This window comes from Sander vitreus, chromosome 15 (assembly GCF_031162955.1).
Source record: "Sander vitreus isolate 19-12246 chromosome 15, sanVit1, whole genome shotgun sequence".
Taxonomy (NCBI): domain Eukaryota; kingdom Metazoa; phylum Chordata; class Actinopteri; order Perciformes; family Percidae; genus Sander; species Sander vitreus.
In genome coordinates, this window is record NC_135869.1 from 17,287,365 (window position 1) to 17,307,645 (window position 20,281).

Below are 20,281 nucleotides of genomic sequence, written 5' to 3' on the forward strand. Positions count from 1 at the left end.
TCTAAGTTTAAAGGATAAGGCTGGCGATATTCTATATTTTTCTTATTGCCATACCAAAACCAACAATGAAATATATAAACAATTTCTAATCTTTAACTCACAATCATTGTGACAAAAGTGACAGTGATCATTTTCCAGAATTGTAAAAATGTGTCCGAGTCCTATAAATGCAGCGTTTTAACATCTGAAAAGCCTTCAAAGTCATGAAGCCACTTTTTGGACATCTTGGATTGTATTTCATGTCACTGGTACCTGAAGCAACATACCCCCACCAACACAAATGCAGGGCTTTTTTCATTCCAAATACGCCATCCACTCCTGTTTGAGTTACGTGTACTAAAAACTACAGCGCCCAGCTGTTTTAGGAAGTTAAAGGTGCAGTAGGTAAGACAAAATTTCTGTCATATTTGCTGAAACTGACCCTATGTTCGAGTAGAACTACACAAAGCAGGTAATTTAAAAAAATAAAAAAATCTGGCTCCTCTGGCACCACCTACAGCCTGTAGTGTGATTTGCAAAACTCCACAGCTCCCTGTTCAGATCCTCCAATCATGGCCAGGGGGGGTGTCTAACTGTGTGTCAATCACTGCTCATGCCCACGCATTCATTCTAGGAGACCGTTTTGGGCTTTAGCAGAAAGGGGGGAGGGACTGAGAAGTTGTTGATGATCTTCCTAATCCTACCTACAGCACCTTTTAACAAAACCTGGTTGGGCATAGCCTGGTGAAGTTTTGTTATCTAGAAATAAGAATACCACTACATTCATTTTACGTAATTGGATCTTGTTTTTTTCATCCTGTAGCTCGACATCCTGACTTATTTGAAATCTTAAGTGCAGCCAAGCCAGCCATCAAGACAGCCCAATTTGATTGTTTGAAGCAAAATAAAGCTCATATCTAAAATATTTTCTGTTTAATTTTGAAGGGACTTATTTTGAGTGCCTGCCTTGTCCTTTTAAATTGGTCTCTTTTCTACATGCGTGTTGCTTGGTTGACCCACTTAATTCATACATGTCACTAACCGTTCTACTTAAGACTCTCATTCCTGCAACCACCACTTTAATCGAGACGAGAGATACTCGAGCTGACTGATCCAACTGATAAAAGGACGCCAAGTCTTTGGGTTTCTACTCACAGCAGTCTCCAACTCTCACTTTTCTCCTGTCTTGTCAGCAAGACCATGTTTTTCATCCTCTCACATGTGATACTGTAAAGAACGTATCCTATAATGAAAGTGTAATTGAAGCAATTGAGATGGAAATGGTACACCTGGCATCTGTACATGAGCATGGGAAGTTAAGCCCTCTTGTTGGGTGGATACATAACCTTTACCCTCTGCACTTATATAGCATGAACTCGGTTTTCAAATCCAATTATTACAATTGATTTGCTTTTTACATCACAGTATGCCTGTTGTCAGCACCCCTTATGTAAGTACACAGAAGTGAACACACACTTCTTGGCAAGTTGTGGTTCTTCAGGATATGTGATGAATAGATAGAAGCTCATTTTGATGGCTCTTTCTGAGTGCTTTTTTTTTGCTGTGAATGTTAACAACGGAGGTTAACAAAAGCTCACATTGAGTCTGTCAAAGACCCATGACTTCATGCCAGGATGAGAAAACTCAATGCCATAGACTGCAGGCAGTGGTCCAATGTTGTACAGATGAGTGGGTTGCCAGCCAAACTAAAGACACTCTTTTTAGGAAAAAATGCCTTTGATGATGAGGGATTGCATAATGCTGCTCAAAAGATCGGCGTGTGAGGGGAAAAATAGGCAACATCCAGTTGAATTATTGTCCCGGCTCATTTCAATGGGGACTGTGATGCAGAAGTTAATCACAACCTCTCTATAATGCAAATGGGCATTTTAAGAACTCAGCACGGTAGCAGTGAAAGTGAATGGTTGGGTAATTGTGGCTTGTTTTGTACATAACAAATTAATGTTCTAAATGCAAGACATTAGAAAAGTTGTGGAATGTAGCTATTTACTCAAGTACTATGCTTAAGTATGAATTAGCGGTACTTTAACTTAAGGTGCTTTTACTTAACTATTTCCATTTTATGCTACTTTATACATTCCACTCCGCACAATTCAAAGGGAATTATTGTACTTTTTACTGCAATACAATTATCTGATGGCTTACTTTACTTTAAACTCTACTTACACATTAATGCATCAGTAATAATAATCCAGTGATATATAACATAATATCCACAGTAGCATTTTTTTTTTGCATTATGATTACTTTTGATACTTTAATACTGCTTAAGAAAACGCATGTAGTTGCAGAACACATGCTACAGAACAATGAGAACTAGTTTTCTCAATACTAGTTTTCTCAATACCCTCTTCTTGAAAATAGGCAAATCTTATGGAAGATGTTAGACTTGCTATACATTTTTGAGTTATAGCTATGTATTCCATATTTTTAACAGCCAAGAAGTGAAATCCCAGTGGACAGTCATGTATCCCAAGAGTGTAGTGCAATAACAGAAGGACAGCTGTTTCTAGTCTGTTTCCAGCCATAAACAGGTGCATAAGAGACGGAGAGATGATACTGTGGCTAGTTATCACGCACTTTTGACGTTTAGCAGCTCCCACAATTTAGGTAGCTAGTGACGCAAGCCAGGGCTTTGCTTCTTCCTTTCTGCTCAGCCTTTCCTGTGTTTTTTTTTTTCTTGAGCAGGTCTGATCTAACAAAGAAGTGCAAGTGATTAAATGTATGCCTATTTTTTGCTCAGTGAAGTTTGGGAACTCTGTTTGCTGTTGCCCCAAGGGACCTACAGATGGACAGATGAGTGCCAGACAAGACATGTTAAGTATGTGCACTCCATTTTGGAGTTATTTCGTTAATCTTCTGCCAGATCTCACGATCTCCTGACCTGCTTGGGTCCTGGAGATGAAAATCCAGTGTGGCAGCGTTTGCACACCACCAAACATCTCATTAGAGTGCCACACAATGTTCCATACAATCATCCCAATGATGACTGTGATGTACCAATTATAATAATCATGTATTGTGAGTTTTAAATGGAAGTTGTGGGCAGACTTGGGACATCATCCCTCATCGACCCCCCAATGAATCTGTATCCCCTGCCCTTCTGTCTCTCCATTCCTTGCCAAGGAAAACGTGGCCCTCACCGTGCCCTTAGATGGCAGACCTACAAGCATTGTATAAGATTCTCTTCTAAAGGCATTACACAGGGTGGCCTGTTGTGGAAAGTTAGAATGAGTTCCCTTTTTCTGAAGAGGGTAAAAGAGCCTTTATGGAACAAGATCTTTTTAGGCCCTGGGCTTACACTGCACAACTTTATGCAACATGCTCTACTATAGATGGGCTCCTATTGCACCGTTAAGTCTAGGTCTGGGAGGGAGGGAGGGGGAGGGAGTGTTGACTTGGACTCGGACAGACATGACATGAGTTATTAGCCTTGAGTAGCCTCTTTACAGTCAAAAGGGTGTCTGATCTCTACACATACATGCAAACATGCACATATTGTATAACCTACACTAGATCAAATGTTATGTCAGAACTCTTTTCAGAGCATTTGTCCTTAAGCAGCCATCATGTCGTTTTTGCAAATGGGGTTAGGATAAAATATGTGTTAATAAAATCAGGCCTACTTTGTTTAAATATATACTGCACCTCACCTCAAAATGAGTATGCCTAACTTGGCTCGACAATGATCACCAAAAATGTTTAATTATATTTTTGTCATTGGAGAGAGCATCATTAACATTTTTATTTCAAATTGGATTCAGGGAGCCAGCCTGTATATAACCATGCAATTGGCAACATTTTCGTTAGGGAATGTAGAGAAAGGTGTGTTTTGTTTCCAGTGTTGGAAAGTAACTAAGTATTTACTCAAGTGCTGGACTTAAGTACAATTTTGAGGGACTGTGCTTTACTTTATTTCCAATAAATGTTGCTTTTACATCTACTCCACTACATTTTGGAAGCCAATATTGTATTACATTTATTTCTACATGAGTTACTTTGCAGATTCTGATTATTAATACACAGTATTCATCAACTAATAAATTATGACATCTTATTATGGATTAAACCAGTGGTTCCCAACCTTTTTTCCTTGGTGCCCCCCCTACTTATGTTTAAGAAAAGCTGAGCCCCCCCTCCGAAACCAAAGTTGAGGTAACTCTCGAGATAGAGCCTTACTTTCTTTTTTGATACAGAGGAGTTATCAGCACTTTTACGTTTCTCCGCCATGTTTCATTCATAAAATAGTGATGCCGTGGCGGCAGGAAAAACGAGGATGATAGCAGCTAGCAGCTGACCTGATGACAGCAAGGGCCCCAGGTTAAGAGGTCCCGGAGGTTTGGCCTACTAAGTAGCCTGCCTACAACTTTAAGCGAGAACAAAAATACATAGCTTTTATACAGACTTTTGTATACATTATATATTCTAGTGTATTATCATAATTTGTTTAACATGTGCAAATATTTTTTTTTTTACCTCAACCTCAAACCAGATAAAGACTTGCGCACCCACTGTGATCTTTGCCGCCCCCCTGAGGGGTCCCCGGACCCCAGGTTGGGAACCACTGGATTAAACTACTGACAGTATAGTCTATACAGTAACAAAATATAGAAAGTAGCCCCACCTTTACCAGCTGCAACATTAGTGATACATACACATTGATGCATCACCCATTGTAATCCAGTGATATTATGTATATTCTTTTGAAATAGGCCAATATGCATAATGAGTACTTTTACTTTTGGTACTTTAAGTATATTTTGATGATAGTACTTTTACTTAAATACGACTTTGAATGCAGGACCTTTACTTGTAACACAGTAAATGTACACTGTGGTATTGCAACTTTTACTTAAGTAAAATATCGGAGTACTTCTTCCATCTGGTTTGTTTCTACTGCAAGACATCTTGATATCACCACCATCTCGCTATTTGGTAACATTTTTATTACTGCAATAGATTCTCCAGATTCTAAATGGAAAATTTGGCTGAAATTGATAGAAATTGGAATAAAATTAAATGAAATGAATGAGATAAAAGGAGGACATGGGTGTTTAGTAATTCTCACTAATTTAGGTGATTGTTTGAAGAGTAAGTGCTGCAACCAGTTAACATAATGCACAGGTTTAAATATAAGTATGTTTTAATACAATGCTGTAATGCTGATGCTAGTGTAACTTAAAGTGTACTTCTGCAATGTTGGACGTAAACCTCCTTCTATCAAAAGCCTTCAGGGCAGTGCTGTACTCTCTGGATTCAAAGGATTCAGTGACTCGAGTCCATTAATAAAACTGTTGCAGAAAAGAAAATGTCTCAGAGGGACTTGTTCAGGATGAGGCAAATAGATAATTACATTTTGGTGACATCTTTGGGACTAAATACTGGCTCGGGAAAGGCTACTGCTGCATTCTTTTCAAGCCTCAAGACTTCTTAGTTGGCAACGAGGATTACAGTTATGATACAGTTCATACATTGCATCAGATACGACGTCACGGTGCTATGTATCAAATATGAGGCCAAAGCTGGATTAAGCATTGGATGGAAGCAGTAAAGGGCATTTTGGATAATGAGTAGCACCTGCTTGAGAGAGAGTCCTTAACCTTGGTAGCTTGAGAGGATTGTGTGCTTCAAATTGTTATCCCCAAACTCTAACTGCCTTCTCAAAGTAGTCTAAACTCACTGGAAATACAGAACTCTAGTATTACACCCTTACAATCCAATACAGCAGTTTCACTTTACTGGTTTGTGCTGAAACAATCCCTCTGTAGACGATAGTTCTTCCCTCTTGTGCTGAAGGTGATACCTGAACAGATTTGATTGTTGAGCCTGGATTAAAATCATGTCCTAACTTTAACCCCCGAAGCACCGGTGGCAAAGCATCCATCACAAATCCCAATGCCGAAGCAAAGCCTGAGAGGAGATCTATCTGCCTTGTGTGTGTTTCATATGTGCAGACTGATGAAGTGTGTGTGTGTGTGTGTGTGTGTGTGTGTGTGTGTGTGTGTGTGTGTGTGTGTGTGTGAATAAGCAGATGTTGCCATATTAAAGCATATATTTGCGATCAGCACTTCTCATAAAAAGCAGATGATAACATATTTAACCAAACGTGAGATATGTTCTGTGTACTCTTTCATGACACAGATACAACTCTGTTAAATGGGCACACTTTCTAAAATCATTTTTCAGCTTTATTTATTGTGCCAGTTTATGGCTTCAGTAAATTAACTGACTCCCAAGATCCAAAACAGGTGTGTGTCTGGCAGCGCCTGCACTGCTTAGCATTTAACAAACCCTCCTGACTTTAATTATGTTTAGTCAAGTGATCAAGTGATGACTCCTCATGGGAAATAAACACACTTAAGCCACAGTATGAAACATTTATACAGACCATAAATAGGCTATATATCAGCAATAGCCAGTAAGATTGCTGCTATGAAGGATTACGTTACTGCAGGCTGGACAAAGAGGATGTGTGTTGTTTACTGCATGATTCGGAAAAGATGGGCTATTTTAAAACCCGCGAAAACCAAAGAAGGTGAAATGTAATATCACTGCCAGAGAAGAAGTGCAGTGGGCCGATGTCAACAAGTGGAACAGCTGCAGCGAGGCAGGGCACCCTCTCCTGTCAAACCACAGCTGAAGGCAGAGCCCTTACCATCCAAATCGGATCAAACTCAAATAACATCATTGATGAGTATTTACTCAGTTAGTTTGTTCTCACTGGAATTTGAAACACACCTGTTTTGTGCCCCATGGTTGTTTTCAGAAAGATCTAAAGAAGGAGATAAGGATTTCTTTCTTTTTTTGACCTCACATCTCCCATCTGCCTGATTACATAAATGTGCTTCTGTGTTTCGATTGATGACCTCCATCATTACTGACAAGCATCTATTGATCTACCAGTTTTGTGGTGGTTGGCAGCTGGGTAAATGAGCAGAGAGACTGCTCACACCACTCAAACTACTACTCCAACTACGAAAGTATTCTAAACAAAATGAACGAATGCGCAAGAGTTTTTGGAGCCTGCAGCAAGACTGTGGCCTGCACATAGACAGCTTTTTTTAAACTTTTGAACCACACTAGCGATGTGGCTCTTGGGATGGGAATGTCAGTCTGTCAGTTCAGTTTAGCTCAGACTGAAATATCTCAACAACTGTTAGATGGATTGCCATGAAATGTGGTAAAGACTTGTTTGCCTCATGATGAAATTCAATAACTAGACCTATGTGAACCTCCAACTAGGTCTAGTGCCATCTCAGTCCAAATTTTCAATTTGTCTGATAGCCTACTTTGGTTTGAAGGGGCACTTCACTCCAAAAGCGTACTCATATAGGCTATGAGAGTCTGACGCTCGTGACAACGCAATATGTAAACATTGGCGTCCTCCTCGGCTGAGCTGTAACGTTAGCTAACTCAGGTGAGCTAGCAGTAGGGGTTAGCTACAGTTACAGCTCGTCTGTGAGTAGCCTACGCTTCCTTCTGCGCAGTGATACAGTTGGCGGGTGTAGTTAGGTTAAAAGAAAAGTAGTTCCTACATGAAACTGCTCACAATCAGGTCTGTGGGTTCTGAAAAGAGACATTACTGTTGAGTTTTCGAGTGCCATCTAACCATTATATTCGAGAGAAGGCAGACATCTCTACGGCCAATATCTCCAACACTGGGCAACCCACACCAAAATAATCTAGACTGATAAATAGCAATACAGGTAGGAGGAAAAAATATGTTTTTTTGATTTTGGGATGAACTGTCCCTTTAAGCCAAAATACTTTGCACTGTAACAGACATGCTAAACTAAGATGATGACAATGGAAAACAACATGCTAAACATCAACATGCTAGCAATATCAGCTATATAATAGCTGTATAAGCTATACTTTTTAGGGCTAACAAATGTTAGTATGCTAACATGCTGAAACTAAAATTATGACCATGGCAAACGTTATATCTTAAACTAAAGCATATTAGCATTGTCATCTTGAGTGGTTAGCATTTAGCTCAAAGCACTACTGTGCCTATAAGGCGCCTCACAGAGCTACTAGCATGTGTACTATAGCTGTTTATCTAATTATTGTGTTATCACTTGCTATGAGTCACCTAACAAGGAGATATGTGAGACTCTTTTAACATTCCAGTAAAAGAGACTCTTACTGACCTGTTCAGTAGCCTATTTGCCTGTGTTCATACAGGTGCTCAGATTTCTGGAAATGTTTTTCAGCCAGATTATATTTTAATTGATCTGCTTTTATTGACGGCAGTTGTCATATTCAGTTGAAAGGATCTCTCTCCAGGACAGATTACATTAAGTGTACATAGTAATTCTTCAGCCTCTGCACACCTGTTACTGTTGACACTGGAGTGAGGTCATCAAATAAGTGTTTTTCTTTGTTGCCATCACATTGCTCCTGGTTTCTCATGGTCAGGAGTGAAACTGGTAGCAGAAGACAAGAGAAGCACAGAGCGGTGACCCCCTAACCTGGCCAGCTCATGAGTTCAGAGCCCAGCTGGTCCAATGGAAACATGCTCATCCCCAGTGAGAGTGAGTGTAGAGAGATGCTTCTCATCAAGGCTGCATCGCTGCAAGTCTGTGCATGTCAATGCAAAACAACCAGGACTTAAAAAGCTTCAGACCGCTGGGGCTTAGTTATATACAGGCCTAAACCTCTTCTAGTCTTCTGAATGTCATGAAGCCTGATCTGATCATGAAGCTATCACTTTATAGTTCCTCTGAGGATTGTGTCTTTTTATACAGCCACCCTTACAATACTGTATGTTTGCATCATATTGTAGCAAGAGATGCTGAAAGATGCAGTCAGGTCAGATGGTCTATTTTGTATTCAACAGAATGGAACAGTTTAAATCTTTTAAAGATTCCTAAGTGTGCCTAAGTTGGACTATAGAGTATCACAGTGACGGAGGTAGGTGTGCAGTATGTTGAGGATTAAGTTCCACGTTGTAGTAGTGAAAGGTCTATTTTTCCAATCAGGTGATTCACTTGCAGGAACAATGCCAACTAGCTGGTCCTGCTCCAAGTCTTACAAGATCCACTGGCTAGTGATTAGTGTCCATATCCCACAACATGCCCCCATTCACTTTTTTTCGATTAGCGATGGAAAGTAATTGTCGCTCATGAATGGGATTATGTATTGTCCCTAAAATAGATTTGGCAAAGAATTTGACCTTTTCCAGATTATTTCCAAGTCTGCCAATATCTAAATGACAAACAATCCTGGCTTCTGGGAAAGGGATGATGTCATATGCTGTGTCTCCTTTTTAAAGTAATCTTTTAAGTTGGCAAAACAGTGCAGAGCATCACATGCACAACATGCTCATAGAGCCACAGCATGGCGAGAGCATGATTTAAACTAAAACTTTGGCCTGACACTTGTGTAATTCTTCCTGTCTTGATATCAGCACCTTGACTTTTACTCAGCAGGTCCTTGTGCTGCTCATCCGGTGTTGTAAGTGACAAGGAAAGTCAAGAGATATACACAACATTCATTACCTGAGCTCACAGGTGTAACACTGAGCCCTCTTTCTGCCATGCCAAGGACATCCTAAAGTGGCATGCCGCTCTTCTCCTGTTACCTGTTCCTATCAGCGTACATGGAAAACATTCACTGTTTTCAGTGCTCTACTAGAGTACAGATGGCTTCTATTACACTTGTGGTTCTTGTACGTTGCATTAATTAGACCACACTGGAGAACCGGTAGACCGGAGAACCTCTCTCTCTCTCTCTCTCTCTCTCTCTCTCTCTCTCTCTCTCTCTCTCTCTCTCTCTCTCTCTCAGAGGTCATCTCCTGCAGAGCTTCTGCTGTATTGTTTTCCTTGTGGCAGACCTGCTTAAACCAAGCATAAGCCGCCTCTGTAATCTCAGGACAAGAGAGAAAATTGTGTTGTGACGTAAAGAATAATCTTCTAGTTGGGAGAAATTGCATTCTGAGCAGACTGAAGAGATTGCTGGTTATTTTTTAGAATGAAGTAGCTGCTTGCTTATTAACAGTTTAAAAATAAACTTTTTTTTTTTTTTTTAACTCTTTTTTTAATTGAATAATGCAGTGTCCAACCTTTTATGTTTTCTCAACACGAGACATTTAGAAAATGGAAATGCCCTATCCTTGTTAGTGTCCTGTTCATGGGGATTTGAAGGTCACAGATACAGCGCAGGATGTGATGTTCACTGCACCACACTGGGAACATCATAGACCCCATCCCTGCCTGTACATTTTGGGTCTCAGGTAGCTCGACACCACGGGAAACTTAGCATCAGCATCCCGCAGACGGATGGCAGAAAGGCTACTCTTGCTGTAAACAACCACCCGTGAGGGCTGAAGCTGAGGAGATAATCTCACGTACACGTAGAAATGGGAAAAGATGATATCAACCATCTGCTTCATCTGGCGGGGATTTGATTGGCTTGCCGCAGCAGAGCAGAGCAGTAGGAATGATTAGTCCTCCCTGGTGTCCCATTCCTCTGCATGCCCGGCTCAATGTCACCACTGATTGGATCCTTTAATCTTGTTCTGTGTGAATTAAATCTAAATTGGGGAGGACGATGATCACATTCACTTTGCCTTGTCCCCTGATTATGTGTGTGTGTGTGTGTGTGTGTGTGTGTGTGTGAGTGTTTCTGTAATTCCTACTTCCTCTCCCATGATTAACAGTTACAGTATGAGACAGCTTTCCTCACTCTTGACAGGGATCTGTATCTTTGACACCATTTCTACCTGACGTTAGCAGACGTCCAAGGTGATTTAAATGCAAAAGCAGCTACCAAGCTGCATCAAACATCCATGCACACAAACCAACATTTTCTCTGCAGTAAGAATGCACAGTGTGTTCAACCCCCATGCACAAATTGACCCTAGAAACCTATATATGTTTAACAAGAAAGGACATATATGGTTAACTAGGTGGCTACAATCAAATGCAAAATTAGTATTAATGGTTATAAACCAAAATGTTGGACAAAAAGAAGCACTCCGCCTGCCTGGTCAGTCAAGTCGATTGTATTTATATAAAGCCAAATCAGCAGGTATCTCATGACACTTTCCATTGAGAGCAGGGGTCTTCAATGTTTTTTAAGCCAAGGACCCCTTAACTGAAAGAGAGATGGAGCAGGGACCCCCTACTACATATATTGTATAGATTTACAGTTTTTCCAACTGCTTACACACGTTTTCAAAACTATGTCTCTTTTTTTCAAAACTCTACACACAATTCCCAAAACTGCACACACACAATGCAAAATGCCTCATATCTCCTTCAAAATGAATCATTTGCATCAAATGGCAAACACTTTTTTCATAATAGTAAATTTTTGGATATATCATGTACACACTGTTCTAAATATAAAGCTCTCTTGTCTTTCATAGGCTTATAGCTACATTTACAATGTTCTAGAGTGAAAGTAATCTGCTGAGAGGGGTTGAAACATTACGTTTGTAAAAGTAGCACAGTGTTGTATACAGTAGCATGAAACAAGAAAACAAAACTACAAATATATACTGTATGTAAACCAAAGGTATCATTTTTAGAATAAAGAATGTGTGTGTGTGTGTGTGTGTGTGTGTGTGTGTGTGTGTGTGTGTGTGTGTGTGTGTGTGTGTGTGTGTGTGTGTGCTTGTGGTAGGGGTGGGTGGGTGGGGGGGGATTGTATGCACAAACAAAGTCTGATTGATTTGTAATGCTGAAATAGTCATTAGAGAGTTGCATGCAATATGGACGCCATTGTAAAGCTACTCAAGATGGGCTTTTCTCATGGTCAATCCGTTGTTGATCACATGATGAATAAGTGTGGCCCTGATCTCATCAGAGATGGCTCTCCTTTCTCTTCTTTTCCCACCTCCTCCTCCTTGTTGTCGTCCTCTGTCTCTCCCTTCTCCTCCCCTTGCTCTCTGTTGGCATCCATTGTTCAAAACAGGTAATCTGACCTTTGACCTCTGTATAGGCCTATACTAAAGCAGTGATTGGTTAGTGTTCAGTTATGACATAATGTGTTTCACATGTGAGGAGTGTGTGTGCCCTGGTAAATAAGTGTAGCATTTTGATTGGTTGTGTTTAGAAACGGAAAGCAAGTCACTTCCTGTTAGAATTTTGTGTTTTAGGTAGAGAATTGTGTGTAGTGTTTTGAAAAAAGTGTTTTATGAAATTGAAAACTGAGTGAAAGGCTGAGAAATAGCTCATGGTTTTGGAGATTTGCTGTGTAATTTTGCACTTTGAGTGAGAGGTTTCAAAAATCGTGTGACATGAAAAGATTTTGTGTGTAAGCAGTTGAAAAAAACTGTAAGTTGCATATTAAACTGGGCCTTCAATAACTTGTAGGGTGGCCTAAAGCCTTTATACATACGTATTTTGCATAGAATCCTAAGCTATTCAAATAGCCTAATAATTTTTGGCATGCTTTTATAAATCATGTTTTTAATGTTAAACATACATGTGGCACACATCTGTGGATGGCCTTAGTGACTACCTTGACTATTGGCCAGTAAGCAGTGGGGATTTGTATTTGATAATAATATGTTGGATTCGTGTTAAGACTTTTTAAAAACAATTTAACAATAATTTGGAGGCACACCTGCATTGACTCTGAGGACCCCCTAGAGGTCCTGGACCCCCTGTTGAAGACCCCTGATATAGAGCAAGTCTAGACCATACTCTTTTAATCTACAGACATCAGGATTTTCAGAATTTGACTGTGACCTGCAGATCAGCTAACTGATACAATACATCAAATGACCACATTTAAATATTATATTGATTCATTACAAGTAAATAAAAGCAAATAAAAGCAGTCACAGTTACAGTTAAAGGGGGTAACATATATTAAGGAGCATGAAGGCTGTGCATTTCCCATGTGCTTGCCAATATGAGCCCTAAAAATAATCAAACATCTCATACTATGATAATCCTCATCTATTTTTGGACACTGAACAAACAACAAGAGTTTGATTTCAAGTTACTCTCTCTCTCTCTCTCTCTCTCTCTCTCTCTCTCTCTCTCTCTCTCTCTCTCTCTCTCTCTCTCTGTCTCTCTCTTTCTTTCTCTCCTACAGAGGGATCCGCACTGGAGATGACGTCGCAGGTTACCCAGATATCGTTATAGTAACCCTGGCTGAGGGCCTTTTCTTGGCACTTTTAGCTGCTTCGTCCTGAGGGGGCTGATGTGCCACACATTCAGTGGAAACATGTCAGCTCCATTAACAAAAACAGTTTTATGACATTAAATGAGGAATTTGGTTTTTTAAACACGGAGCCAGCAGGAGAGCAGCTTATAAAAACAGGCTTGTGATAAAAAAATAAATCCCAAGTAGAAGGATGAGATTACGTAGGTAGGAAATCATCACATCAGGTGTGAATGTGTCTAACTGTATGAATGTGAAGAGCATGCATACTCAAGTGCCTAGATATATATATATATATATATATATATACTTTTAAATATGGTAATCTTAAAAAAAAAAAAATTGATTATGTTACAGCCAACATATGGCTATTTGGCCAACATCAACAGACATACTGTAAATAAGCAATGCACTGTCTGGGATCTGTTGGTGGTCCTTAGTATATTAACACAGTGGATGGCTGGCAAGACCAGTTTGGTGGTAACCTTTGGCACTGAAGGGCTGTACACAGCTCAGAGGTATCCGTCTCTCCTCAGCTGTCCTCATAAAAATGCCCCTCTCAAGTATCTTTGAAATTCTCCATCCTTGAAATTGCCCATGTTTTGGAAAGACTTTTTTATATTTTATCGTTACTTTCCAGACTTCACTCATTGAGTTTTGTTAATTTGAGGGGAGACTTGGCAAAGACCCGGGCAGGATAACGGACGGAACAATAATAAAATAACAAATCTCAGAAAGAAGTGGAAGAATGAAAGAGAAATGTTTAAGAAGGGAGAGACAGAAAAATGTTACTGAGTTTTAGTGGATTCACATTGCCTGCAGGGCCTTGTTATGATGTAGGCAGCCATTATAAATGGAAGTCAGGGAGGCTTTGTGTTTACTGTTGTGGCTCACTCACTGATGTGCCTCTATTATAGGCAGTAAAGTGCAACACCAAACAGAGCCAAGTCCTTTCAGTACAATGTGCCGCTGGTCAAGAGCCAACAATGAGCATATAGTAGGTATCACTTTTGTTTCCTGGCTCTGGATGTAATTGTCAAGGTCAGAGGAGCCCGAGCCAGAAGGATAAAGGTCAGCAGCATGAATAGAAGAGTTACAGATACAGCGGCGTGATTGCAAAACTATAAATGTATTCTACCCCAATAACAATGTGCAGAAACAACACATTCTCACTCCCAACTCATCACCATACTGACGCTTGGTCAGGACCCATGGGCATCACGTTTTAATGCTCTGGGTATCACTTTTGCGTCGTTTTTCAACGCGCTTAGTCAGGACCCCTTGGCATCACTTTTTGGCGCTCTAGGTCGAGACCCCTTCGTGTCACTTTTTTGACACTCTGGGTCAGGGCCCCTTGCCGTTATTTTTCAATGTGCAGGTCAAATCCACTTGGGCGCCCGGATAGCTCAGTTGGTAGAGTGGGCGCGGCCCTTTGCTGCATGTCATTCCCCCCTCTCTCTCCCCTTTCATGTCTTTAGCTGTCAAATAAGGGCCTAAGAATGCCCAAGAAATAATCTTTAAAAAAATAAAATAAACACTTATTTTAGGGTTAGCAAAACGTTGTCCATCCATCCATCTTCGTCCGCTTATCCGGTATTGGGTCGCAGGGGTAGCAGCTCCAGCAGGGGACCCCAAACTTCCCTTTCCTGAGCCACATTAACCAGCTCCGACTGGGGGATCCCGAGGCGTTCCCAGGCCAGGTTAGAGATATAATCCCTCCACCTAGTCCTGGGTCTTCCCCGAGGCCTCCTCCCAGCTGGACGTGCCTGGAACACCTCCCTAGGGAGGCGCCCAGGGGGCATCCTTACCAGATGCCCGAACCACCTCAACTGGCTCCTTTCGACGCGAAGGAGCAGCGACTCTACTCCGAGCTCCTCACGGATGACTGAGCTTCTCACCTTATCTCTAAGGGAGACGCCAGCTACCCTCCTGAGGAAACCCATTTTGGCCGCTTGTACCCTGGATCTTGTTCTTTCGGTCATGACCCAGCCTTCATGACCATAGGTGAGGTTAGGAACCGGTAGATTGAGAGCTTTGCCTTCTGGCTCAGCTCTCTTTTCGTCACAACGGTGCGATAAATAGAATGTAATACCGCACTCGCTGCGCCGATTCTCCAACCAATCTCCCGCTCCATTGTCCCCTCACTTGCGAACAAGACCCCAAGGTACTTGAACTCCTTCACTTGGGGTAAGGACTCATTCCCTACCTGGAGAAGGCACTCCATCGGTTTCCTGCTGAGAACCATGGCCTCCGATTTAGAGGTGCTGATCCTCATCCCAGCCGCTTCACACTCGGCTGCGAACCGATCCAGTGAGTGCTGAAGGTCACAGGCCGATGATGCCATCAGGACCACATCATCTGCAAAAAGCAGCGATGAGATCCCCAGCCCACCGAACTGCAACCCCTCTCCACCCCGACTACGCCTCAATATCCTGTCCATAAATACTACAAACAGGATTGGTGACAATGCGCAGCCCTGGCGGAGGTCAACTCTCACCTGAAACGAGTCCGACTTACTGCCGAGAACCCGGACACAGCTCTCGCTTTGGTTGTACAGAGATTGGATGGCCCTGAGAAGGGACCCCCTCACCCCCATAATCCCGCAGCACCTCCCACAGTATCTCCATACGCCTTCTCCAGATCCACAAAACACATGTAGACCGGTTGGGCATACTCCCAGGCTTCCTCCAGGATCCTTGCAAGAGTAAAGATTTGGTCCGTTGTTCCACGACCAGGATGGAATCTGCATTGTTCCTCTTCAACCTGAGGTTTGACTATCGACCGAACCCTCCTTTCCAGCACCTTGGAGTAGACTTTACCGGGGAGGCTGAGAAGTGTGATACCCCTGTAATTGGCACACACCCTCTGGTCCCCCTTTTTGAAAAGGGGAACCACCACCCCGGTCTGCCACTCCTTAGGCACCGTCCCAGACTTCCACGCAATGTTGAAGAGGTGTGTCAACCAAGACAACCTCGCCACACCCAGAACTTTAAGCATTTCTGGACGGATCTCATCAATCCCTGGGGCTTTGCCACTGTGGAGTTGTTTAACTACCTCAGCAACTTCCACCGGGGAAATTGACGACAATCCCCCATCATCCTCCAGCTCTGCCTCTACCATAGAGGGCGTATTAGTTGGATTTAGGAGTTCTTCAAAGTGCTTCTTCCACCGCCCTATTACCTCCTCAGTTGAGGTCAACAGCGTCCCATCCTTACTGTACACAGCTTGGCAAAACGTTGTGGGTGGGGTTAAAAGATGTATGTTTAAGTGACACACAGGACACGAAACCCAGTCTCCTGGGTGAAAATCCTGTGTTGTGTGCATCGATATTTGACGCTCAGACCCACTGACCAAGCATCAGTATGTAACAGCTTGATGATCACTACAGGGGTTTCACTGACACTAACCAGGAACCCCCTTCACACAAACAGGTTCAAGCAAATGTGTCAGCTGTTGGCTGTTTAGTGAAACACATTTTGTGATCTGATACTCCAGCCCTGTTTAAAGTTGTACTGTAAAACATTACACGTCCAAAAAAAGACCTTTTAATTAGGATTCATCACTTAATTTTTATGTGTTGAATTTATTAATTGCTCAGAAATATGTAAGTTTACAACAAAGGGAAGTTTCACATGCAAGAAAAAAAAACATTTTTTATTTGCCAAAACTCATCAAACACTCAAAAATGCACATGTGGTATTGGAATAGACACCAACCACATACTGTATACATGACCTTTGTGTACTAGTTGGCTGATATGTCTCATGAGATGGATAGCAACATGATCACCCTTGAAGCTGCAGTAAACGACAGGTGAGTATTAGCGTTTTGCCCCCTGCCAGTCCTCATCTGCCATCATTGACTGACTGGCTGGCTGCATGAGACAGCAGGTCTCCGCTGCACCGTCAGACCCACCAGAGGCCTTATGCAATTGCCTTACCTAATTTAATCCCATTGCACTCAAGGAAGATGTGTTATGGTGATTTTATATTATATATTCCTTTCATCTGCAACTTTGCCAATGTATGGCCTAGTGTATGGCATAGTTTTGCGGGCTGCCATTCTTTAAACTCTGGGGCGAGTGAATAAAAGAATTGTGGTTGCTAATGACGGTCGCTTAGCTATTTAAAATTGGCAGGATGTCATGTGTCAGGCTTGTGACGATTCTCTCCCATCAGTGGTCTGCAGTGTTTTAACTGTACCTTTTAGTATCGGCTCAGCTCACTTGGAACCTCGACCAAGGTGGTACCAAATGCTTAAAAAAAAAATGCTAAAGAAGTGACCTGACTGTATCAGATCACAGGCTTCAGGAGATCATTAATTACGACCTGGTCATGGAAAGAACATGTTGCAAGAGTTATATGCTTGTCATATCCAAGGTTAAGCACATCCCTTAGACTTGCCTTTGCTTTCATCCTCTGAGAAAAGTTTGCAGGTTTGTCCCACTTCCAGATTCATTGAGGCTATAAGTCATTTTGACTGAATGGTTACAGTTTGTGAACGTCATTGCTACTACAGCTTTCCTTTAATGTCAAGATTATCGCGCCTCTTTCTCGGAAGTATAAAACAATGGTGAGGCTGAGTGTAACAGAGACGTCACATCAGTCAGATGGCTGGAAACAAAGTCTGTAATGATGGAATAAACCTGCTTATGCTGTAGTTCAGTCATGTACTGAAGTTTAATTACATTGTTTTAGTCCAGCTGCCTTTGATTTACTTCTACTTGATATCTTATGACCTAGATGACTGACAGTGGGACAGGGGTATACACTCTTATTTCTGACAGATATAGTTTTCTGACCTAAGCGGCACACACAAGACATGAATTTAGGCCAAACACATACAGTTACAGCTATTTATAATGTTGCAGGCTGTGGATGTGCCCCATATAAGATTAAAGTCAGATATATTTCTGATATAAGACCCTTTCTAAATATGTTCAGGAAAGACTTTGTCCAGACTACACACACTTCCTCTTCAGTGATAAATATGCCTGTGATTTTAACACTCTCTAAAATGATGTGTATAAACTGTCACTGAGACAAACCAGGGGTGTTTCTAAGCTTTTACAAGGGGTAACAAGAGGACACATGCTACATTACCACTGGTCATATCTTTAGGTTTTATCGGTTCATGTCGAGGTCTGGAGCATGGAATATGTCCACTTGCCTATACATGTTTTTCCATCCAAAATGCTGAAACTGTGACCTTATATTAGCATAAAACTCTGCTCTGCTGATGAATTGATTATGTTTATATTTATCCATCTGATCTGAAGGTCAAGCTGATCAGCCTGTTGGTAATATGCTGGTTCAGGGGAATTCGCCAGAAAGACATCATCAGCATCATCGACAGGAGCTCTCTGGCCAACGGCTGGCTGTCAATTTCTTTTACACAGTGCACCCGGCACAGACTGACCAGCTCGTTCAGTTAAACAACGCCTCAGAGGCTCCAGGAGTTTAGGTGTGACATTGCTGAGATTTTTTTGAAAGTATAGGTGGAACTAAATGCTAACTTTTTCATGTAACATACCTCACTGCAAAAAAGAAAATCTTCAGCTTTAACAATTAGGCAATGACAGACTATGACAATTAATTGCAATTTCTTTTATTAAACAGAAAAGGGAGAGTCGGAGCTTTGTGGCAGTTTCATTGGCTAATGTGGAAAAAACCCTTAGGCAGCACACACTTCCTATGTAGAACCAAATCAAATCAGCTCACTGCCTCCCTGCGGATGTGTCTGATCAATAGATCCCTCGACTACGTCTCATGCTGGCAGAATGCAGCTGTAGATGGAAACTGACTAAATTTGCTGACAGATGTGTCATATTGCAAACCCACCCACTCACCTCTGAAACAAACATATCGATCAGATATGTTGTTTAACAGTGTTTTGTGCATTAGAGGAGCTTGTGGGTGATCACACATTGCTGGTGTATTATGCAGTAGATAGATAGTGATAGATCACCTTTAAGTTATCATTTCTATTTGCATATTTGGATTTATAAACATTAGGACGGATGATGTTTGACTTTTGTTCATTTGTGGCTTTGAGGAATATGAATTCTACAGTATATACTCCTGCTAATTCTACACATTGCCACCATTCCTCAAGATACCTAGTGGTCCACAGTTTACTGAAAGAGATTGGGAGAAGCGAATGAGGCGTTCTTTCCATCACCGTCACTAAAAATGACTTCCAGTGGAGCCGACTGATATAGCATTGGGTCTCTGTGGGCTTTCACAGAACTAGAGTGAGTCAGTTTGGTGAATAATAGTAAGTGATGGTGTGAGCTCTGACAGCTAGCAGCCTGGAATTTGGGCCGCAGCTCCAAATTAGAGGAGCACAGCTAAAACAGTCGAGCCGGCCTCCAGATGTCACACATTTGGGTCAAAATGCAAATCCTTGGAAAATTCTTGCACAGTAGACTGCGGATGCTTCACTTAGCTTATGTAAACATAGAAGGATGGCTTATAATTGTTAATAAGTTAAAAGCTCATACACACACAGTATTGTCCGCTGAAACTGATATGTGGTTTACAATCAATGCAACTTCATAATGTTTTTGTTATCACATTTTTATTGAAAAAAGGACAAACTGTTTTCACCAATTGCAATATCAATATACAGTATTTGCATTATAATTTACAAAAGATAAAAAAAAATCTGTACAGTCTCTGGTTTGTGCAAGAAGGTGGGAAGATGACCCTGGTAGAAAAATAAAGACCTAAGACAGGAGAAGTGTCAATGTGAAAACAGATCAAATGTTTAAATGTTGTTTTTAAAAATGAGTTTAAATAATATTTACTAGAAGCAGTACAGTGTTCTGGCTTCCACTGATCCAAGCATGAATGTGTCACAATTACAGTTAAAAAAAACATTAAAGCTCAATCTTGTGTAAGACTGAAGTCAAGTGTGCTACATTGTGTGACTGAAATATCAATCAGACTTGATCTTAAGAAAGCAAGGGTCCGTTCAGAAATAACAAATTCTCTGGTGAGGAAAAAAGTGCACTAAAGCTTTGGAAAACACACTGACAGAATCATGCTCGTCTATATCTATAAATAACATCATAGCCTGCATTTGCAATCTTCAAAATGGATACTTCAAAAGACAAATAATACATTTTGGCTCGTGGGTTTCCCTCTAAACATACAAT